The following is a 24,545-nucleotide window of genomic DNA, read 5'->3' on the forward strand; positions in this document are numbered from 1 at the left end:
CAAGTTAAGTGGAACCCATTAATTTTGCCATCTTGCAGTGACTTGCATTTTCCATCTAAAGATAGTTAAAAATTTACTTCCCATCTTTCTTTTTCTGTGCTACCTCCTAATGCGTATTGCTATTTTTATTGCAACATGCAGTTGTTTTAGAAACATGCATTTCCTAAGTGATTTACATTGTCACAGGAAAAGTCACAAAATACTGAACTTTATGGCAAAATAAAAAGGATAACCTACTGATGAATACTCTTTTTATTTCCACCCTATTTCTAAATTGTAGGGCTAATGAACCAAAAAGATTTTTCATGTTTTTTCTGCCCACAAGCTTTGTCTGCATAGGAAAAGAGAAATACATGTAAACTTTGTGTGACCTATAGCATCTTTCTGACTGCAGTGACCTGGTGGGGCAGCACCTCCTACTACTCAGCTAACAAGACCCACTGATTCTAAATATCTTCAGGTCTCCACAAATAATTTCTGTCTGTGAAATATAACACAGAAATTCACCAGCCATATTAGGTGCAACCCTGACAGAGCTTTCACTCAGTTAATGCTATGGCAAAATTAAAAAGCCAGGAGGGGTGGGGGGGAAGACCTGCCATACAGAGAGAGAAAATAATTGCAGCTCTGTTCACTAAGGAATAATAGATCACCTATTCACACTACTAATTTGCCTTGCTGCCTCTACTAACAGCTCTGGATCCCACCTAATTGTACCCCTCCGTTCCTCTGCCAGAGCGCATTGTCACGTCTGCTGCTTTGACTGTCTTTTGCTCTCTCCTCATTGTGTTCACTGACAAATGATGAGACACTGAAGTATGAAAGAAATGTCAACTGCATTATAGGAACTGTTCAGATCACTTGAATTAGCCAATTGGCTGTGGAAACCTTTCGTTCTAAGTGTTTTTTTCATTACTGAGAAAAAAAAGGGCTTGTATGGAGCAGGTCAAACTTCGTATTTATGACTAAAATTTTTTGCCTCCATTAGCTTTTACAAAAGGAAACACTGATTTTTTTTTCCTCATTCTGTTATTTCAAATATTCTTTTTCAGGCAAGAAAAAATGAATTAGAGGTATGAAATTTTTCAGGTACATAATTTTTGATACATAATTCCCTTTCCAGATTTTAATTTACTAAGTGCTCAGTATTTCACTGTTTGGACCCTCAGATATGAACTTTGGGGAGCTACAATTCTGTCTCTAGATAAAGCTCTCAGTTCTCAAGATCCAGTCAATTATATTATTTTGTACATTAACTTGTCCACTGCAGCCTGGATATCTGGAAATGAGCAAAACCATTTACTCTGGTATTTTCAGCAGATCATTAATGGAGTTATTTCCCATTGTCTTTCTTGCACTATGAAAAAAAATATCCAAAGAATAGAAAAGTTTAATACAGACACAACAGGAAAACTATTTTCCTTCCACGTCTACCTTTTAGGAGTTTTGTGCATATTCTATGCATGATGCTTTTTAGTATTAATAACTGATGTATTCATCATGCTATCAGCATGTTCAACAAAAAATTCTTGGTTTGCTTATTGTCTTCCAATATAGTCTGTATTTCAGCATATTAGCAGATCCAAGCCATAAGAGATAACGAACATTCACATAGGATTTTCTTAGATCTATATTTTGTGCTAACTACTTATCAGGTATCTGAATCAAGGTTATCACCCATTTTTATAAAACTTGATCCACACAGTAGGAATAAAATAAATATTCTCTGCACAAATAATTCTGTACTCTGAAACAAGAATCTGCATATAATTCAGGAAGCCTAGAATGTACCTTATTTCCCACTAGTATGTACACAAATATTTATGTTGATTTGCTGTCCAAAAGTTTTCAGCTTGCTTGTTGTGAATTGTCTATCATTTATTCGTCATCAATATAATGTTTTAGGAATTGATTTCCAATTCCTTAGCTGAAGCTGGATGGTAATTTGGAGTCAAAGTGTAGCACAAAGGAAATACTTTTATGCTGAAATGAGCATGGACAAAAATCAATGTGACAAAAATAGAGTGGCAAAATTGTTTTATAATTTTTCATATGACCAGGAAACTGTCTAATTTGACAACGTTCAACTGCTCTATTAAAATCCTGAAAGCTAAGGCTCAGAGTGCTGTGTATCCAAGGACTGCAGAGTGAAATGCTCTCTGTACCCCAGACACACAGAGCTCCAGAGCCACTCCAGGGCACAGCTGAGTCCTGCAGCCACAACAGTGGGGCAAAGTCACATAGACAGGCCAAATGGTGAGGAAGGACAAAGTGCAGCCCATCAGTGAGAACTGAGGGGAAAGTGTGACAAACAGTTCTCTGAGCTGTGTGGTGAGAGAATGAGCATGGCCAGGAGGTGCTGCAGATGTTCATGCAGCCTTTGAGAACATCATAACAGAGCAGTTATTCCCTGTAACCAGTGGAGCCCATGGAGGACCAGCAAGCTCCTGGCAGAAGGGGAGCCCCCACAGAAGCTGGTTTTCTGGCAGAAACAGCAGATTGTGGAGGAACCATCCTGAATATGTCTCTGCCTGGTGGACTTCACCCCTTGGAGAGGATCCATGCTGAAGCATCTCTTGGAGAGCTGCAGCCTGTGGGAAGGACTCACCTTGGAGCAGTTTGTGAAGGTCTGGTCCCAGTGGGAGGGAGCCCGTGCTGGAGCATGGGAACTGTATGAGGAAAAAGGAGCAGCAGAGTCAAATTTTTATGAACTAACCACAGCTCTCCTTGTCCCATCTCCCTGCACCACTCAGGGAGAGGAGGAGGAGACAGAAGATTCCACAAAGGAATGAAGCTGAGCCGAGGAAGAAGGAGAATGGTAAGGTGATGTGGTTTTATTTCTGCTACTTCATTTGTAATCCCATAAGTGATACATTAAATTAATTTCCTCCAAATGAAGTCTGCTTTGTTCATGTTAACTCATAAGCAATCTCCCTGTTTTCATCTTCACCTATGAGCTTTTCCATACTTTCTCCTCCTGTGCTGTTGAGGAATGAGAGGGAGAGAGTGGCTGGCTGGGCATCTGCCAGCCAGACAAGGTCAGCTCACCACAGTTTCAAAGAAAGTGAAAATTTCCTGTCACTCAGAATCTGCTCTCTCCTTCTGAGGCCATAAACTCAACATTATTGTCATGAAATTGATATAAAGTAAACCTTCACTTTCCAAAACTGTGGCATTATTGAAGTTGGATTTTAATCTACTCTGTGCATACTACTGCTAAATGTTTATATGCATGAAACATTGGATTTAGAGGAGTGTTTACAATACCTGGATATCAGAAAATTCATGCCTGACTTATGTAGAAGCTTTTTTTCAAGTGTAAGAATAAGATTACAGTATTTTACCAAATTTTTCTAACAAAGCAGTCAGAAGAGTAAATAAAATTAATTTTGTAAAAGTTGAATTTTAAATCTGTTTCTTCCTTAAAGGAAGCTGTTCTAGCCTGCCCATTTTAATTCAGTGGTCTTTTAGTATATTTTTTTGTGGTTTGGAAAAACTTTCTAATATACAAGTTCCTAAGTTTTCAGATATATTATTAAATTGGTGAGGTAGAAATAAATTTTAAAGAAGTCATATTTTTTATAAAGGATATTAGTTAAAAATTGTAAAAGTAACTGCCGGTAATGCTCAAATTAGTAGCGCTATAAACTTCAAGGTTCTTCACATTATTATTATTAAAAGAACTGACAACGATGCAGTATTTTTGCATTTCATTTATTACACACTACAACACTTTGTGATTAAAGTTAAAATGAAGAAAATGTTTTTGATTGATTTACAGTAAATTTAATATTTAATTAACATTTCAGACAGGGAAAAACAAATGAACATGCTATAAAACTTGCTAATGATGATCATGATAATTGACAATGTTCTTACAATAGACAATGCCTTAATGAAGACATCAAGATTTCATGTAGATATTCCCCCCCTGCAGGTTTTATAACAGGTAGAAGAATCTTTGAAAGAATCAACAAGTTTTGAAAAACTGTATTGAATTTAAACCCTTCTTGCCATAAAAAAACCCAAACCAAAACAAAAAAAAAAAACCACAAACCAAACCAAACCAAACAAACAAAAAACCCAAGAAAATTCATATGTCCTGGTCATGTTTAATTATTATGCTCACCTCTTTCTATACATATTCTTCTATTTTCCTGTTGACAAGGTTTTGCATTTACTAATATTAAATCTCCCCTGTTAGCTGAAAGTGCTGCAGACCAAACCACTCTTTTTCACTTTGGCCTCTGTTATTTTATTTCCAGCTGTTTTGTAAGTTGTGGTCAAAGCCGAATAATCACGCTAAAGTTAGCAGTGGCAGATGTGGAGTTGCTATTCCAAGCACAGGAAAAAAGAAACTGTACAGGGATTTCAGATTAATTGGTCATGAAATCACCTGAAAACTTCTGAAAGTCATTATGAAGTATGACTCCTAAAAAACCTCACTATGTACAGAACAATGATTTCCTTAAAAAAACAAAGAACTACTCTCTGTGCCTCCAGTGATCTGCAAATGAAAGCTTGAGAACTACATCCTAAAGGAAATGGACAGGATGTAGATAAACCTTTCTTTTCTAGATCATTGATAGGAATATGAGAATATAAAATGGTAAGTAATGGTTCATTATGAGATGAATATCAGACATAATAAAGTAATTCCAATTCAGATTGTTCATCTGGGCCCAATCACAATTTGGCCAGAAGATCTGTTCTGAGGTAGGAAGGAAAAAAAAAAAAAAAGACATAAGGGAGTTGGGCATTTAACATCAGGATTTTAAGAGTATTTAGTTTCTGTCTGTCATGACAGTTAGTATGACTGAGCCATCTAGCAGCCCATGAAAAAACCCAGCTTCCACTGTTTTTCACAGAGACATCACTCCTTTCTCCAAAAGCTGAAACCTACTCTCATTTTTTTCTCTTGGATCACCTGCCGCATACCAAAGTCTCTTAGCTATCAGCTATTCTTTATCAGCACCCACTGTTCCTGCTCTGAAACTTCAATTGTAACAACCCCCCCATAATTCATCCTTGAGCACCTACTATATTGTTAAATGTTCAGGTCTATGTATCCTAGAGGCCCTACTACGTTTCCACATGTAAAGCCTTTTTTTTTTTTTTTTTTTAACTTAGCATGTCCTCTCTTTTCTTAACATCCCTGCATGAGCCCTCCCTGCTTGCAGTAGGAGTTTCTTATGTTCAATTAATTTTAACTCATTTAACCTTGAAAGGGCAGCTGCTCCCCACTAGGCCATGTAGTCCTCAGCTTCTGGTACAGCTGTATTAATCAGAGAGTGTGAATTAAAAGTCAGGGGAAGGGTGGAGCAGTTTCACAGGCAGTCTTCTCCAGAAAAGTCTCTGACTCTAGCTCACTGGGATTGGTTAATGGGCTAGTGCTATGGAGCAAAGACTGGAGGTCGAGGTTTAATCTCTCTTTAGTTGGTGCTCTTGCTGGGATTAAAGCACATGGAGTTCTGCTACTAGTGGCTTGCAGCACTGCTTCATCTTGATGTAAGTGTTTATGTCCTTTTTAACCGCATAGAATATCTGGCTTGCTGACAGAATAGGATGTTCTATTGCTTTCAAAACAGTTTTTAAAGGATTATTGCTTTGGGTTCTGTTTATGTGCAGGTTTCTTATGTGAAACACTTCATCCAAGAGATGGTATAACTAGCCTAAAGCTTGAAGAGTCAATTTGGGTTTATGGCTCTTATTGTGTAGGTGCCTATGTTAAGCATGAAACCATACACTCACTTGAGGGAAAAGAGGACAATTATTCATTTCATGCGTTTTATCCTTTTCCAATGCTTTAAGAAGTTTTTTGAGGTTTGAATCTGCAGGTGGGTGAGCATGGAATGAATGTCCTTTGATGAGAGGAAAGTAATGAGTTTTAACCTTTCATTTTGGGAGTATTTTTGTTTTTGATTACTGACTGAGGACTGGCCTTTTGGGGTGTCACAACAGCTTCTGAGGTGAGGCAGTGACTTCATTCCTAGTAAGTGTTTAATATTTAACACCTCCCTGTCCTAGCTGAATTGCACTTTCTGTCCTTGCAGTTTTTGTCCATCTCTGTGTGCATCTGTACCTTTTATACATGATATAAAGTGACAACTGATACCAAATGATATTGACAGGCCTTTATTGAACTTAATTACTCTTCAGAGACTGGCATGAATCAATCCTCATAAAATTCATCTGTCACTTTGTGATGTGCCAGCTTTAACATGGAGGAGATGAAGGGAAAATTCTCTGAGAGAGGAGCCCATTCTAACCGTAAGTTATTTCTTCTTTAATTACTGATGGACTCTGTTCAAGTGAAAATTATCATACACATTTATCAGTTAATATAGTAAAAATAAAGATGAGAAAATTCAGTGGTGACATACAGTTTGGTTGTATTCTGCAGTGTAGTAAATACCATGAACTTCCATTAAAATTAGTAAATGCCTTGAAAATGCACTCGCCACTGTGGCAGACAAAATTTTTTACCAGTATAAAGTTCACCACTTAGCAATGTATCAAATATCTTAAACTGTTTTGTGTGGCTTTTCTTGTTGCATCGTGTGTTTGGTTTGGTTGTAGTTGTTTGTTTGTTTTGATTACATAAAGCTATGGAATTATACTTTTATAACAGAAATATCATGGTTGAATCTGGAAATTACAAGTTATGAACCTCACTGAAAAAAAGTTAACGTGTTCTATGCTAATGACAAACTAACCATTTTTAAGAGGTGTCTGGTTTGTAGTGTTTCTTATGAACTCAACTAAAAATTTTCCAGTAGCTCAGGGGAAACAGTATGGATGTAAGCCATTGGTAACTTCAGGCCTTTTAGTTAGAATCTACTCACATTGCTTAGTGTAAGCCAGTGTTTCTAGAGCTGAGGATGTTAATTGAAGGCAGATTGTTATTTTTCTTCTTAGTTTAATGTGGTGTTCTCTCTATCTGGAGTAGGGATATTTGTCAAAACTTTCTTTCCTCATCCTTATCATCCCAGCTTCTTTCTGTAATGGAGGAATTGAACTACTGGTTTGCAAAGTGAAGAGAGGTGGGAGTACGATTGGCTTAAACAAATTACTTTTAATTCCAATCTGTTTGGTTTTTTTTTTTCTGATACTAAAATAATGGCAGTTTTATACAGGCTGAGCACTTAGGAAGTGTGGCCACTCCAATTTCAATTACCCTGCCGGGCTTTCAGCCTATGATTTGTATGAAGTAGGTGGAAGGTAGCTCAAAACTGCATCTAAGAATTCCAAGAACAGTCAAGAAAAAAGAAGCATAATAATACAATTTGGGGAACCATTACTGCTTGGCCTAGCCAAGTAGAGGTGTCAGCTGGCAGGTAGTCAGCATTAAATCTATTCATTTGAAGTAGTCTTCTAAAATGGCTAACACTTTTTGTCTGCTCCCCTCCATTCTTACTGAAAGGCTGTTCTAATTCTCATTCCAGTCCTCTAAATACAGTTAAACTTGTGACTTTTTCACAGGCAATATGCTGCCAGTTTTTTCTTTTTTCTTCTGTCCTCTTCTCTGTCCTCTGTAGGTTGGTCGTGTTGGGTGGTGAGGTTTTTTTTTTTTGGTTTTTTTTTTTGGTTTTTTTGTGTGTGTTATTAGTCCTCCTACAACTTCCATGCTAAAGAAGAAGTATCCTCTCTTGTTTCCTGTTGTTACGCTACATAACTCATGTTAATTTAAGACACAATTCTATGGCATAAAATTGTACCATGTAGAAATACCCAGGTTTGATTGCTGTGAGATGTTTTGGAGTATTGGAAGCACTGTTTGCCACAACACTGTAATGGTCTATCCAAGCTGAATTACCCCACAGAGTAACAATTTCTTTTAGCTAATGTAACTACCTTTATGAGTCCTAACAGTTCATACCTTAAGAGATCCTTGTTGGTCTGTATCTGTAGATACTCTGCACATCTTTGAGTAGACCTTCTTGTAACTTGTTCTAATTTGGTAATTTTGTCTTGGACCTAATTAACAATTTTCAATATACTGGGAGCTGCTTCTTAGCCTATTTTCCTGCTAGAGATTAAAGCTCCAGACAGACATTCTTTCAACCAAAGGTTAAATTACTCAAAGCTTTCATGTGTTTGGCTACCTTGAGGTGAGGTTCCTTTTCAGAGTTAGCCCTTTTTTATGAAAATACTAGTATGATTTCATCCAAGATTTTTTTTCCAGGAATTTGTAGTATACGTGGATGGATTAATCCCCTTTGAGTCTTTTCAATAATGCATCCAATAGAATTCAAAAACATGGCCAGGATTTTAAAAAATTGTTGATGTTCCCCAGCCTGATTAGCTACTATCTATTACTGCTTTTTCAAGCAGTGCATTAAGCAGCACAAGTATTTGGAATTATGTAATTTGGCCATTCTCATCACAGCTGGAAAACATGAAAAGTGTCTCTTCAGTAATATCTTTGGTTATTACTTTTTAAAATGTATTAATACTGATTTATGTACTTAATTACAAAAGTGAGGAGATGAAGTTTGCACTTGAAGAACAATAGCATTTGTGATGTTCTGATTTCTTAAGGAAAGTTTATATTGTTTTTTCAAATTTGCTCCTGAGAAAACTGTCTACTAGTTCAGGCAATGAAGAACTGTGAAAATAAAAGCATGTTTTGAAATAATTCTAGATTTTCTATGCAGAACACCTATGAGAAGATAATAAAAGCTGTAAGGAATGTTGTGCAAGCCCTAATTGAGTTCTGCTTACGATTCAGCGTGGCACAATGTTACCTTTGTATGTGATGCAATTACTTCTATCTATATGCTTACAAACAAACTCAATGTTAACAAAATCCCATCCAGGTGAGTACATGGAACATATATTACTAATATAAAATTGATTTGAAATAAATTACTGTATAAAGGAGAATTAGTGGCCTGAACTGGGGCTTATGTACTTTGACACAAGGCATGTTCAAGCGCTGTAAACACAGCAAGTCCACATCTACAATTGGACAATGCTGTCCATAAATTCAGGCTTTTAAATCTTGTACTACCGCAGAGCTCTCAAAGGATTTTTCCACTAATAGTGCTGACTTGCCAGCAAACTTCTGGCATCTCAGCGTGGCAGGACCTGAGTCAATTGCTAGTTTCTCATCTGGATAACAGCAAAAACCTGTTGTGCATTCATGCAGGGAGCTTGCTGGGGTCTGAGAAGGCCAGATAGCAAAGAATCTTAGAAGAAATCCTGTAAAATAAACTTGGAAGAAATTTTGGAGAGGTTATTTTTCACTTTCAGCCCCAAGGTAGAATTGGGTCTTCCTATGTTTTCCTGATGCATATTTATCTAGTTTGTTCTCAATATAATAATGGAAATTTGGCTGCCTCCCTAGGCACTCTCTTCCAGTGCTGAGCCATCTGTAGTGCTACACACTTCACCTGAAAATCTCTTGCTGCTATTGAACCCACTGCTGCTTTCCTTATCTTCATCAGATGTGAAGAAATGTTTATTCTCCATTAATTAATAATTTAAAGTGTATAGATAAACAAGTTGTTACACACATCTTCCTTCAGTCTTTGTTAGATCAAATAATATAATTTCTTTTCAACCTTGATCATGCTTGTTACTCCTCTTAAAGTTTTTGCCCCCTCCAATCCCAACTGTTTTGCATTTTCCTTGAATCACAGTGCCCAGAAACATAATGGTGATTGCTTTGGAGCTTTACCAGCAAGTAATGCCACTAAAAAATTTCTTCATGTATCTTACAGCCTATAACTGCACTTTATATTTTGCAGCATAACAATGGGAAAGGCGAGGAACCTGATTACCTTGGGCTCCCAAGTAGTAAAGTTTCCTATCTGTTTTCTGGGGCATCATTCAGACAATATTAAAGGGAAGATTTTACCTCAAATTAACTTGAGACAATGCTTTCGGAAAAATAGGTTATTCCAGGTCGTTGCTTAACTTAGACTAAATTTTTGGACCCTTGTGATAGACAGACTGTATCTGTTTAATTTATAATGCTGCTGGTATGCTTCTTGATTAATCTTGAGTAAAAGTACTTTTTAAGAGATCCCAGACCATAGTCTTAGGTTTGTTTTTTTTTCCTTAAGGGGTTTTCAAGTTAGTCTAAATTGCCATATCTCTGAAAGGCAGGGGTGATGTTTAGAAAACGGGTTCCCCTATAACTATATAGGTAGCACAGATGCCCTATAAAAATTCCCAAAGCAGTGTCATGTGGCACAATTAGCTTCACCACATGATAAATTATGCTCTGGATTAGCATCACTAAATAGCTAAATAATTCCACAGAGCCTGCATTATTCCAGGCTGAAAAACTGGGGCACTTCATGAATTGACATCATGACTGAGCCCTTTGTGTGCCTTCTTTCTTGTAGCAATTGTATTTTGAGTTGGTCATTAACAAGACCTAGTGAGGAAAAAAAACTCAATAGGATGGAGGGACCAAAAACTCCACTGTAATTCACTTGCACAAGATACAAGATGCTTTCTCTTGGAAACAAATAATCTGTTTCTGTAAACAGTATCTCAAAGTAAAAGCCTGCATTACTCTCCTCTTCCCTTTAGCCCTCCTCACCTCTTCCAGTGGGATGACAGAAATAATGACTTGATGTTTGGCTTTGGTGAATCATGGCCTTGGTAGCAGAAGTGCTATAATTATCTCATTGCTACTATCACAGCATTGTAAATATTAAATGCAAAAAACAATGTTTCAATAGCTTTGAGGTTTTGACACTTATTGAGAAAAGCCATGGAGTTCACAGCTAATATCTCCCCTCTTTCAGTTAATCTCTTGAGTATTTTTAGTACAGTGCTGCTTTACAAGCCACAGATTGTCATTATTAGTAGAACAAGCTCCTGGAAGTCCATCTCTGAGCTGCTGATTTCACTCTATTGTCAACCATGAGCCAGGACTCACTTAGCAGAAAGGATCCTCTGATTAGCTTTCCCTGCATGCCACCTATGTAATCAGGCTTCCAAGAACTGCAATAAGCCTCCCCATCTGCTTGGGTAATGAGATAAGGTGTACACACCCCACAGCTTCAGCAGCAATGGGAGGAGAGATGGCATTTTGGTTGAGCCCCTATTATCTGTTTCTTGGAGAAGTGAATCTACATGGATGTATTAATACAAGGAAATTAGAAAATGAAATGAGAAGTCGAGAAAAGAGGAAATTTTCAGGCTTATCTGAATTTATTCTATTGATGTTTGGAAAGAAAGGTAATCTTCGTAATCATCTTAGAAGAGCTTTGTGGTACCACTATTTGATGCTTGGCTTTTGTTACGTGCTTACTTAAGGAAAATTGTTTCTGGCCTGCTCTGAAAAAAACCCTACCTAATCCATGCCACTGTAATCACTTTTTCCTCCCAATTTAAGTGGCTTCAGAACTTATTCTGTTTAAACATGATTATTTCCATTCAGAAATATTCATTGTGATGACTAAAGTCTGGCATGGAGACATCTGTGGTGGTATATTAGAAACAACTCTTGGCACCTAAGATATTTAGGGCACACATCTCTACTTCTTCTGGTTTTATGCTGAAGAATAGGGGTTACTCCCTGGTATGTTTTTATCGAGAAGAGCTTGGAATAGGATGGTCTTTGAGTCCAAAGTAAATTTCAAAAAACCTGCTAAATCATACCCTAAGGCAAGGAAAATGAGCTGAGAAAGAGCTACTCCTTTTTTACTGAGTACTTGTATTTGATCTGAAGGTTAATTCTGAAGGATTATGTTGTCATTATGTGTTTATTTAGAATAAGATTAGGACAAATGTTTAGTTTATTATTAAAATGTTCTACGCAGAATTTTCCAAAGGACACTTCATAGTTGACCTCCTAAATATTTGTAAACCAAGTGCTGCTTCTGACTGAGGCAAAATTGCTAAAATTAACCACAGCATAAGGTCCTAAATGTGTTTATTGGTCTATCAAAATGTTTTCATCTGTGGTGTTCTGGCATTTGCAGTTAGTCTTAGTCCTACACTGCATTTTCTATTCAAGATGAACCAGATGATTCATATTTTGCAGTTCAGCATAGTGGAAGTAAGCTTAGGGTTTTTAATGCATGTTCCTCCTTCCATTTATATTGTGCATATTTATTTACTTTTTACTCTTACTCTGGTCTTTAAAATCCATCCGGAACATACCCAGACATGCCCCCTTTACAACATGCACCAGAATGAGTGTTTGATTGAAGAATCTAGCTGACAAAATCACAGTGATGTATCATGTTGCCTACCTATATCTGCAGGACATCTTTTAAAACTTTAGGTTAATTAAAAAGGAGATATATATTTGTGAATGCTTTTTACTAACATCCCCCCAAAAATTTAGTCATGACTTTATATAACCCAAAAAATTCACAGGTCTCAGAAGAAAGACATCTTTATTGCTCTTTTCAGGGACTGTTCTGTAATCTGTATGAGAGATTTTCTTCCCCCCCCCCCCAATATTTCCTTATTTGCAGCTTAATAGACTTGCTTTCACTCTGTGGCCTAAGAAAAGGACAAATGTCAGTGCATGGGCAGAGGGAGTGGAGGGAAACACCAAACCAAACACATCAAATACTTATTTAGCTCTTAATGACAGAGCTGTGGTTTCAGAGAGGCTCAAGCTATTAGGCAGCTGAAAGCCATGGGCAGGTAAGAACATCAAAGTTCTAACAATAATTCAAATGTATGAAACTTCTGTTTGGAGCTAAGTTAAGGATGGTTGCTCATGAAAAAGCTAGGAATAAATCTGTTAGGCTCATTGTGGAATCATGAGGTAGTATACTTTGAAAATCAGTGCTCATAATATGCTGATTAATCTCTTAGTTATTTCAGAATAATTCTGCAGAATAACAGGGGAATAAGCCATTAAATATAAAGCAGAGGACAAATGTGGAAGCCATTTCAGGTTGCTGGATTTGGGGTTGTCTAATTTGAAGTGGGGCTTCCATATATCTTGAAACATAAAGGAGTACCATACTATTCCTGTTTGGAGTGAATCTGTATGGCTGTATTATTTATTGAAAAAAATGGAATTGACATTCAAAATTAATGCATAAAATTTAATTGAAAGAAAAAATCCCTAACCAAGTCTGCTAAAGAATCTTAGAAGTGGCCAGGACACTCTGGGATTTAATGGAATCTGCCTTCCACTGCCTTTAATGTGCTAGTAGCAGGTAGTGGAGGCAAACTTGTCTGGCTGAGAACTGCATGGATGTGGCTGAAGCATGGAGCTCAAGCAGCTGCCAGTGTTGGATCTCCTTGGTGAAAGTCATAAGAACTTCAGAGACTTGTAAATGTTGTGCTCAGAGACAGAGTTTAGTGGTGGGCATGGCACTGTTAGGTTAATGGTTCTTCTCGATGACCTTATAGGTCTTCTCCAACATTAATGATTCTTTGATTCCTGACCTGGATGTATGAATGTGGGTGTGCTACTTCTCAGCAGTTAATAGGTAAATCAAGTGTGAGCTTATAATTTGGGGAGTGGGCCTGCAAGACTCATGCACCTCAATGGCCAAAGAGGTCCTGCCTTTATTTCCCTGCCATATTGCTCCCTGCTCCCCCATTTTCCACCAGCTGCTTCTTCCAAGTACTTGGCTAGAATTGCTAATGTGGAAACTTCATTTTTTCTGGCCTTGGATACAAGATCTTTCTGTAATGACTAAGGACTTGCCCAAAGTTATAACATGATGTTTGAAGGGGTAACAGCAGAAAAATTATGGGAGATGCCGGAAAAGGAATGCTTGTTCCTCTTTATTCTCCACAGGTTTAGTGTAAGAGAAAGCTTCATCTAACCTGCATTTTCAGTTTAGTTACTCTAAAAATGGAATCTTGTTTCATATTTGGTCTGGTTTTTTTTCCTTTGGCAAATCAATATGCTTAAGTCCATTTGTGTTTTCCTCCCACTTACTTCCTTTGCATGCACACTACAATAATAGCATGCAAAAATTATCCTTCTGTTGCTTCACTAACCCATGAAGATTGGAATTCTGCTTTAGAAGACCCTCCATGCCCAGAACTGCTACACTACTGACTTAAAAAAGCTTGTAAGATCTTCTCTTGTATGTGCAATTTTTAAAAATCATGCCTAGTTTGATAGTCACTTTCTACTTATGTTAGATATGGCACTACAAAGGTACATGACAGATTTAATGGGATTTTGCAAGAAGGAGATCATTTGGATAAAGCGCTCCTAGCTCCTCTTTGGCTTACACAGTTTTAATTCCTAGTTACTGCTATTTAAATTGATATATATTATCCTTTGCTTTGTAGCATAGGATATTCTAGTCTTGGATTCTTTACTGGAATAAAGATTTTACCTCTAAAATCTAATCCTCTAGAATTTTATTTATGTGAGTGCTTAGTCAGTGAGTCCAAGAAGATCAGAACACATGAAAATTTTATTAAGCTTAAGTCCTCTAGAACTGAATGAGAGAGTATTTTTCTTGCAATATCCTTATAGTTACTTTGTAGAGTTCTTAGCTTAATTTCAGTATTCTAAAATAAGTATTAACAACCCATCTGATTAAAAATAATTCTTATTTATTCTTTCCTATTTTTATCTGCTCTGATGAAGCTCAGTACTTTACCTCATTTCCAAGAGAAAAATTGGATCATTTCAGGGCTTGGTTTTTTAACTCTATTGCTACAAAACAGTGAAGTCTCTACAAGATGATAGCTGTCTGTCCTGCATTCCCTTTTGTCTCACTCAGATTTACTGCAGGTAGTAAAAAGGGGGAAATTGAGGGGTACACCCAGAGCCTGGACAGGTGGTGTGGTTTAACCCCAGGCAGCAGCTCGCTCACTCCCACATCAGTAGGAACAGGGAGAAAATGGAAAGGTAACAACTGGTGTTTTGAGATTAGTTTAAAAGGGAAGCAGAGAATTTGTTCCCTGTTGTGCTTGTGTGCATGACTTTTGCTTTCCCATGGGCATCCCCATCCCCAGGAGAGTAGGGCTCTATCCCATGTAATGGTTACTTTGGAAGGCAAATGCCATCACTTAAACCTCCCCCTATTTCTCCCCACTTTATATACTGAGCATGAGATCATGTGGTCTGCAATATCCCTTTGGTCAGTTTGGGTCACCTGTGCTGGCTGTGTCTCCTCCTAAGCACCCCCAGGCCCCCTCCCAAGGTGGCTGTAGGAAAAACAGAAGAGGACTTGGCTCTGTGCAAGCCCTGCTCAGAAATAACACAAACATCTCTACATTATCAAACCTGTGTTCAGCACAAATCTAAACTACAGCTCTAAGGCAGATACCTTGAAGAAAACTAACTCAACCTCACCCCAAACCAGCAAAACAGGTGTCAACTCAATAGCAGAGCAAGTCAGATTATTATGTTGGATGCTGAAAATAGCTTCCAAAATCAAGGCAAATACGTATTACTTATGTCACAGTGCTTTCCTAATTTTCACGTTGATATTCTTAGCCTAATTCTATCAGTAAATGGCCTATTTATAACTAGTTTTATTTTTCCATTTCCAAGTTGGACTTTGGCAGCACTAGCACGGTTTGGAGTGCGTTCCTTTGCTCAGTGGTTTTATTCTCTGTCCCTAAGATGGTGGCACCCCTCTGGCATGTGCTGGTGCAGTGCTTGAGGCAAGAGGTGGTGCGTCCTGGTCCTTCAGATTCACTTTCATGTAACGGAGCCTCTAAGAGCCGAGAGTGAGCCAGGAGCTACAACAAGCCACAGGCCTTAAGTGAGGAACTTATCAAATCAGCAAGAGTTCATCAAACCATCATTTTGTGCAGTAAAAGGTCAATTTTAGGTGAAATGGATACTTCTGTCTGCTTGCAGGAAAATGTGAGATGACTGCAGTAAATTGAGGCGTGTGGTTAAACGTGCAAAACTTTTGGCTTTGTAGCTCTGTAGCTACTTTTTTTTTCCTGATTTTATTGTTTTGTGGAAATTTGTCCCTGAGTCATGTTTTCTCTGTTACTCAGCATTAGCTTGTTTATGTCTCTTATCCTTTCTGTTGCAGAAGATTTCTTACAAGTTATAAAAAAGTGGGGCAGGAAAGTCTCTGCAGAAATGTAACATATTGCTTTCCATTGTCTCTCTAGTTCCTTTGCAGTAGTGCACAATAAAACTCATAACTGAGGTGTGTTTTTGTAAACTGAGGGTGATTTAGTCTTCATGTTTAAAAGAAAAACAGACCAATAAATCTCCTTGGTAGGAGAGCAAGAAAATGGACAGAGAAGCAAACATCTACTCGAAGAACATGGGACAGCTGAGGCCTTTCAAACACAGGCAGATGACAAAGACCCTATAGGTCTAAAATAAGTCTCTGATCACTCACCCATCTAATATTAAAAAAAAAAAAATTGTAGGTACTCATCTGAAGAGTTTAGATTGGACATATAATAACATTAAAAATACTCCATTCACTGACTAACAAGCAGAGAGCCTTGACATTTATATTAATTTGAAAATTACAGCTCAGGATTCATCTTGTGTATGCTTAAAACATTAGCAAACCAAATTTATCCAGACCTGGTAAAGAAATTGGGTAACTGGGGAAAGCGTTTTCACATTTTATATTTGATTAACTGTGCATCTGACAGTGTAAGGCAAATCCATCTTTAAGAACAAAATTAAATGTGTACCAGAAGTCACTTTCTGACAATCAGAAAATCAGATTTTATGTCATCACAACTAATATTAGTAAAATGTCCTTTAATATGATAGTATTCAGAGAATAAGTTTCACCTCTTACATTTCATACAATCTAAAATCATCCCCTCACCCACTGCACCTTTTAATCTTTTTTTCTTTATTTTACCTACAAAAGCATCTTTATTAATAGTGCTATAGAAGTTGAGCCAGCAGGATTTCTTAGATCTTTTAATAACCCTCTGAATTTAAGCTTTCCTTACCTTCTTTTTATGATGTACCAAGTCTAAAAACTTTAAGGTTGGTCTAACTTTACTAAAGGCCTTCCTTTTTTACTTTGACCACCATATAGGAATGAATATTTCATAAGGGGAAAAGGTGTTTCTTTCCTACCTGATGAAGCTATGCTCAAAATCTGTATTTGTCACTAGCAATAGTGTCCAAAGGAGATAGTGTTGCTGACCAGCAGGCTTGTTTCTCTTTTGCTCTCAGAAGTTTGCTGGAAAACAAAATGAGGATCCTATTTTTAGCTGACAAATCTAGCACCTGCTCCAATGTGATATTTCTCTAGAAGACTAAACAGTCCAAGAAAAGTAAAAATCATCAAGAAATGTTTGAAGGAAGTAAATATATTTTCAAAGAAATGTATGTCTTAATTTCAGAAAGCACAAAGAAACATCAAATTCACATTATTTAGTCATATTTAATTTGGCTTAACAACTGAAAACAAATTATACACCTTGGCTACAAGATTGCCTATAAATTACTTATCTAATCACATGGATGCAGGGGCAATAATAGCCTTGGAGGAGAAAAAATAATCATTGAATGGGGTTGTTTTAATGCTATTTTATGAGCAGATAAAAGATATAGGTCTATTCTGCTCTAGGTTACCTGCCTCACTTGCGTCTTAGAATTATCCCTTCTGCATTACCCATGGCATCGGTGTCTCAGAGGCATTTTGGACTTCTTCGTTCTGGCCTGTGAGCTTCAGCTAGATCAAGAGGCTAGCAGGGCTGAAGGGAAAGCCTGGACCCTGATTTTGTTTCTGACTTTGCTCTCATGTAGTCAAAGGACTTGAATCCTCCTGTGATTTCTGAAGTGCCCCTGGATGCTCTGCTGGGTGTAGGGCTTTCCCATACCTTGGTACAGCTCATCTCTTTTCCCCAAAGCCCTGTTCCCAGCAACTCTGCCTTTCTGCTGACAGCACACCCTGTTTGCTGTCTTGCAGCTCCTCAACTGCAGCAGGTTCAGGAGGTAGAGCCAGGACATTGCTTCATCTGTCACATTCACAGGTGGCTCCACAGGTCCTTAACTCTGCCATGTCTTTTGCTGTCAAAGCTCAAGAGCAACTCTGGAACAGGCAGAAATTTGTTGTGTTATGCTGTAATGTCACTCTTGCGGTCCTAGGGCTGTGTCTGACCTTTTCCTCATTCCAAAGGCAGCATGTTTCCCCATGGGGCTGTGATTGCCCTCACTGGTCTCTGTTCTTCAGTCAGACTTTTGCATATTGTGAGGGGCCAGCATGGGAAGTGAAGGTTTGAGGTACTGGAGAGGTCAAAATTGTCTACTTATTAGAAAATGAAAAGCTGGGTATGGAAGAGATGAGACTGCAGCTGAACTGAGAGTAGTATTTATCAAGTTATTCTCCTATCTTGAATGAGTCTTGAAGTTTGTGAAGTGGCCATTAAGGACCCATGGCAGGAACAGTGGGATAATAAGCCTCTTTACAGATTGCAATTTAACTTAAGTCATGGTGTGCTAAATGGTATTGTAGGTCTTCATGAGAGTAGATCAAAAACCTTGTTTTTCAAACTCCATACCAGGTATGTTATTCTGATTTTTTTTGTTGTTGTTGTTGTTGTTATTGAGAAATAGGCTTTGGGCTCTTCTTTGAGTGCTTGGAGTTATCCAAATAAATGAACTGGTTTCTTGAAATTGATAAATTTAATACCTTGACATGATAATGTTATCTGTGATAACATTAGCCTATTTATTATATGCTATTTCTCTTTAGAATGAGTAACATTAATACTATTTTTTAACTTTTTTACTTCTACCTGCATAGATAAATTTTGACCAAAATTATATAAATCTATAGGAATATGTGAATATTTTTATATCTTTTACTATCTCACCAAAAATATAGCTTTTTCCTTTAAACACTGAAGTCACCAGAACTGTTTCAACTATGCTAGAAAAAGAGATCTACTGGTATGTCTGCAGTGAATGGTTATGGATAATGGCTTCTAAAAATTGTCTGATAGTTAAACATTTTGACTTCTTGGGCTTTGTCTTTTATTCCTTTTTGTATTTAACAGAATTGGAAATTTGGTCAGCAGATTAAGTGTTTTGTCTCACAGTTGGACTCTTAGCTCAGGTCACTTAAGAAACAAAAATGTGTTATAATTACAGAAGTATTCAGAAGAGTGGATGTTAAATTGAAAAACTGCAATTAATAGGTTTTGTTTCGTTTTGTAAATGAATGGCATACTTCTACCTATTATTTATTGTAACTGAAAAATTATGTCAGTACTGATGGAGGAAGTTCATTTTCCATGAGCAGATAAAATCTTCATGAGTTCTGTAATTTTTTTGTCTGCTTTTGTGATTTTTCTGCTAAGCTACACAGAAAAGTTAAGTGAAAATGTTTCCCTTTTCAAGTGTTTCAAACAGGCTTGCTTCTTTGCAAATTTTGGTGTAAAATTCTTTGTGAGGATCAAAACTAAATAGTCAAAACTTTTTTAATAAAGGAAGGAAAAAAGGGAGGGGATTATACTGCTATACATCATAAGCTTAAAAGCAAATTTCTGTTGTCTTTAAGCTTGTGACATGAACCTGCTACTTCTCAGCAGACATGAATAAGTTTGGTCTATCACTTTTATATTTTTTATTGCCTCCTCTTAGGTGCACTCAACACTACACACACACCTTTAATATCCAACAGATCTTTAAAGTTGAGAATGAAGGACAAGAAGTGCACTTGGCTGTTGTTGGGCAGTGCTGAGCTGCTTTCAGCTGAGACAGGTAGTGATGTGAAATTAAACTATCCTGTGACTGACTGGAGAATCCACTATGAAGTCCTAATACAGGGCTTCAAAATTATAGAAAGTCGATTGTAGGGATGGAAGTCCTAAATGCTATCTCCTAATGCTGTTTACTATGAAATTGCATTTTTCCTGAAATATTATATAGAGGTCGTTGTCCAGTTTTCAAACCTCCACAATAAAATGCCCCAGAAGATAACTCTTCTCAAGTTTATCAGTTTATCTTCCACTCTTTTAATGCGACTGTGTTGCTCTTCATGGAATCATAAATAGAATGCAGAATAATATATAGACTGCAGAAATTACATTTCTTCACTTGTATCATTACGGAAGAAGAGTAGTCAAATGAGACAGTAACCTTGGGTTGGGCTACTTAGGACACAAATTTTTCACAGTTTCTATACCAGTTTGAGACAGAGACCTTGTTTGCCTGCATATCTGTGATGATTTCAGCTGTACCAAGTGCTCTTACCTAAAACTTCATTTCTATTAGGGAATGGGTGTTTTAGAAAACTTAACCTTGCTCCTTAAGTAAATTTCAGTTTAATAATGGACCAAACTAAACCATTATTTTTTGTCTTATCTGCTTTGCCTCCTGACTTTGGCCTTTGAAAGACTGGGGGCTATATTTCTAATCTCTCTTCTGCCTTTAGACAAGTGCATGTCTGTTTTATTTGCATAAATTATGCAAGTTTATGGCTGTTTTGAGTTGTCTTTCTACATTTTTACTTTCTTTTGGAACTCAGGGAGAAGTAAGTTAATCAAGCTGCATGCTGGGATAAATGGGAATATCAGAAAGTGTGATATGGCAGCAGTGACTAAGCAGCCTGCATTATTTTGCTTATGGGACAGTTATAGAAGTAATTTAAAGGAAAAAATAGCTAGACCTAAAAAATTGTTATGATTAGGTGTAAAGCTCTCTACTGAAAATTTTTGACCCGAAAAGAACCTTTTTGATATGTTCTTCAAAGCTCCAAAGTCAGTACAACGCTCTTGCTGGAAAGTTACTATGAGTAAAAAAAAAATAAATCAGGTTTCAAACAGGCCTTAGAAACCAAGTTGTCTGTCTTGAAAAAGGCAAGACAATAATCCAAAAAGCTTTTGCCTGGTAGTAGAGAGCTCAAAGGCTATCATAACATGAATACATTAGTGGTGGTTTTTGAGAAGTTATTGTTTAGTACCGTAGGTAATTCCAGAAACTTAGAGTAAGAAGCAGCAGTAGTGGTTTACAAATGTGTTCTGTGTTTCCAAGTAGAATTCTGAAACATCTGAGATTACTGCAAGGGTGGTGGGGTTTTTTTCCCCTTCCTTACCTGACAGTCCCCTTAAAATTACCATATTTTAAAGAGGATTGTCAAAATGCCTCTCATCCTCTATTCTAATGAAATACTTATATGAGCTCAGGTACCAAATAAACCAATAAAGATAACTTAAACATTCACTTGGGTAAAGGAGGATATAAACCAAGCTTTATCATAGCCTCAGTACAACACCACAAAATAAATATGCATAACGGGCATCCTTCATAATAATAACACTAACTATGAGAATTGGTAAAATGTAATGGAGCAAGACACTTTTTTTTTTTGAGAAATTTTTGAAGTGAAAGAAATTTTATGTGACTGTTGGGATCTGTTTTTAAGGCCTGTGAGAGTACAGGGTGTAGTAGGGAAAGGTGAGAGACTGAGCAGATAAATTAAGAGTAGTAGGCAGTAATTTCTATGTTCCCTTGATTTAAGGTCTTACTAAATCTACTCACCTGACTCCAAACACATTTGTCATCTAAATTTTTTGCATTCATGTTTATAAAATAAATAAAATGTGTTCAAATTTTCTTGTTAAAAGAGAAAACAAATTTAGTCTGGCATTTGGTTTTGATGCTTTAATTAATGGAGCTTGGGCTGCTGGTAGTACAACTGAGATGGTCTGAAACCCTAAAATGTTTCTTTGCTGAAATTTTGACAAAGTTGTAGTGCACACATGCTGCTACCCACACACAGACAGAGTGAAAATGCTTTGTCAGTAATGGCAGTGTATTTTTGAATTTGAGAAGGCAGTTGCAAAGGTGGATTTTTTTGTCTCCTCTTGCCAACCAAACTGCAAGTCTTTAATAACTCTTTTGAGGGGGGATCATCAAGTAGGAAGGAAATCTATTGTTCTAAAGGCATTGCATAAACTACTGTTGCACCACCATCCCTCCCCATCCCCCGTGTACTGAATTGTTCCTTTTTGGTGATAAAATGCATTCTCTATTGAGCAGTTTATTAATTTTGATCCTTTTTTAACACTAGCAGGTGAAACAGAACTCTGCTCCCAAGCCAGCAGGTGGAGGTGAATGTGGTTCTTGGGGGCTTTGTGCTGAATGCTGAAGAGGAGGCAGGATGCTCTGTTATATATTGATGGCTCTATTAGGCTAAAATGTGCTTTTCACTGCAGGGAATTTTGTGGTTTGAGGAGAGGATCATCTGTTTCAATTATGAATAGTTTTTAATAGTTTACAGAGGTATACTTCCATAAGTTAGTGTTTGCCTTTTAAATCTTTTATAAAAAGATAGAAAGCACTTTGTGGCAGGAATTCCTTGTGGGATGTTGGCTAGTGTATTACATAATGATGACCTGGCCCATAGGTTATGCTTTCAGTTGTTACTGCAGTATAAATAATACTGTGGTGATGTGGAAAACTCCCATGTATTGGACAAGTCTGGCTTGTCAGATAGGGTGGGTTCTGTGTGTGACTTTAATTTTTTCCCCATTTGCCTTGAACTGTTTCAGATACCACTCCTCCCTCATCTTCTTGGCTGAGGTAGTAAAAAACAAAAAGGAATTTCCTCAAAAATTGAAATGTGTTCTAATTACATCAAGTCCTTTTAAAGGTAGGACCAGCTTCTATGGCTAAAACACTCTCTATGTGTCAGGCAAGAAGTCTTTTGAGTTGTGTGTTCTGGCCTGATTAAACAAACTGGTCTGTGTGCCTTCTATCCCACCCTTTTCTATGAACAGAATATCCCTGTTGCCTGAAGTACTGTTAGATGCTCAAAGGAGCTCTTAATCTACGAAAGGAGGACTTGTATTTATCCCTGTCTTCTATTTGTACTTCAGTAATCTTCCATTTAGCATCTTCAAGCATTTCTGATGCTGATGGAAACTACTAGTTTTCCTTCTCTGGCTAGAAGAATGCACTCCCTTATCCAATGTTGATTTTTGGGTTACAGCATCCTTGTTGTGACTCGCACTTCTCTCTCCCACTTCCCTATTCAGGATAGTAGTTAACGTGCATTAATCAGAAAAAAAAATGAAGAGTCTGCATTTTCAGTGCAATGTTCAGTTTTCTGAAGAAGCCTCTTTTCAACAGCCAAAAATATAATGGGGAGCAACAAACCAATTCATACAAAACTTCTCTGCAATGTAGCAATATAGTATCTGAATTTAATAATATTTGAATTGTTTCCAACAAGCAATAACATAACAAACCTATCTTATCCTATTACCTAATCAAGTTTAGTCCATGCTGTCCTGTTGTAATTTATTGTTTCCCTTGCAGTTTTCCAGTGGTTTTGTCCGCTGGAAAGGGCCAAAAGAGTATACTTTTTTCTTTGCTTGTTTTTATGTACAATCAGTAAGACATCTGGAGACTTTTAGGTGTGTTGAAATCAAAATGACAAGAAAAATTATGTCTATAACCCACTAAAAAGACTTTGTACCAACTGAGGTCCAAATGTCTCAATGATTAAGTGGTAAATGAACTTTGTCAGAGATGTAAGGAAGAGGAGGGAAGGTTGTCTTGTGTCATTATTCATATTGGATCAATCAATTAATGCAGCTCAAAGGAGAAAAAAAGATGCATTTTGGCCATCGTGACTGATAAAGTATTAAGTGGAGGATAGAGAGGCTACATTTATTTGGGTCTGCAGCTCTTCCCACCAGAATTGTATTCCAGTGTGTGTTAATTGAATTTTGCATTCCCTTAAGACCTCTATTATCCTATTAAAGTGAAAAAATGTTATCAAAATTTCCAGACCATTATTCTAATATGTAACCTTCAAAAAGAATTTATTTTCACTTTTGCTGCGACTCAGCTAAAAGTGACAGAATTTTCTTATGGAGACTACTGTATACTTGGTGTGTTACTCTCAGGAAAATACAGAATTAATGTCAGTACTTAGCTGTATTTGCAAGGGTGCTTCTCTCTTGAATAACAGCAGCCACAAAATCTAATTCTTTTTACGTTGTGTGAATTTGCAGAGTTAGTTTATGAATTGCACATTAAAAAAGGAAAAAAAAAGTCAAGGACCAAGTTTAACACTAAAATATTTAATCTAAACAGATATTATTTTGGGGATTATTCCCTGACAGTTTAAATGCCACTGTTAGTGTAACATAATTTTCACTTTAAACCTCTCAAGTTGTTTGTTTTTTGGTTTGTTTTTGTTGGTTTTTTGGGGGGGTTTTTTGGTTGTTTTTTTTTTGGTTTGTTTGGGTTTTTTTTTTTTGGTTTTTTTTTTTTTTTTGTTTGTTTGTTGTTTTTTTTTTTTTGTTGTTGTGGTTTTTTGGTTTTTTTTTTACTCTTACTCCCTGTGAATACCAGAATATTACTGTTTGGCTCAATTTGAAGGAATGGTTGTGCACTGTTTTCAGGTACATAGTGGAATTCATGGATGCCATTGTGAAGCCCTTTCAGGATTGGAATGTCAGGTTTTCCACTTGCATGTGGTTGGGCTGCTGGCCCCTTTCACACAAGTAAACCCAAATGATCTCTTCCACACAAGCTCCTTGCCATAGCAAGATGTGACTAAGCCTTGGGGAAAAAAAAAATGTAACTCCTCAAGTATTTGATCCTGTCTTCAGTTTGGGTATAAATATGTGGGAAGAACATCTGTGCATGTAAACCTGATTCTGACTGTAAGAACATCATT

The 24,545-nt window shown here is 37.1% G+C and overlaps 1 long non-coding RNA gene across 1 annotated transcript in view; it reads right to left on the reverse strand.

Moving 5' to 3' along the window:
- Positions 1 to 24,545, reverse strand: part of LOC119708762 — a 50,064-nt gene that overhangs the window by 21,836 nt on the left and 3,683 nt on the right. The window contains exons 2-3 of the long non-coding RNA XR_005259200.1: positions 16,979 to 17,084; positions 2,609 to 2,669 (exon numbers count right to left, since the gene is read on the reverse strand). This is a non-coding gene — a long non-coding RNA (uncharacterized LOC119708762). The remainder of the gene's footprint in view (positions 1 to 2,608; positions 2,670 to 16,978; positions 17,085 to 24,545) is intronic.

This window comes from Motacilla alba, chromosome 1 (assembly GCF_015832195.1).
Source record: "Motacilla alba alba isolate MOTALB_02 chromosome 1, Motacilla_alba_V1.0_pri, whole genome shotgun sequence".
Lineage (NCBI taxonomy): Eukaryota > Metazoa > Chordata > Aves > Passeriformes > Motacillidae > Motacilla > Motacilla alba.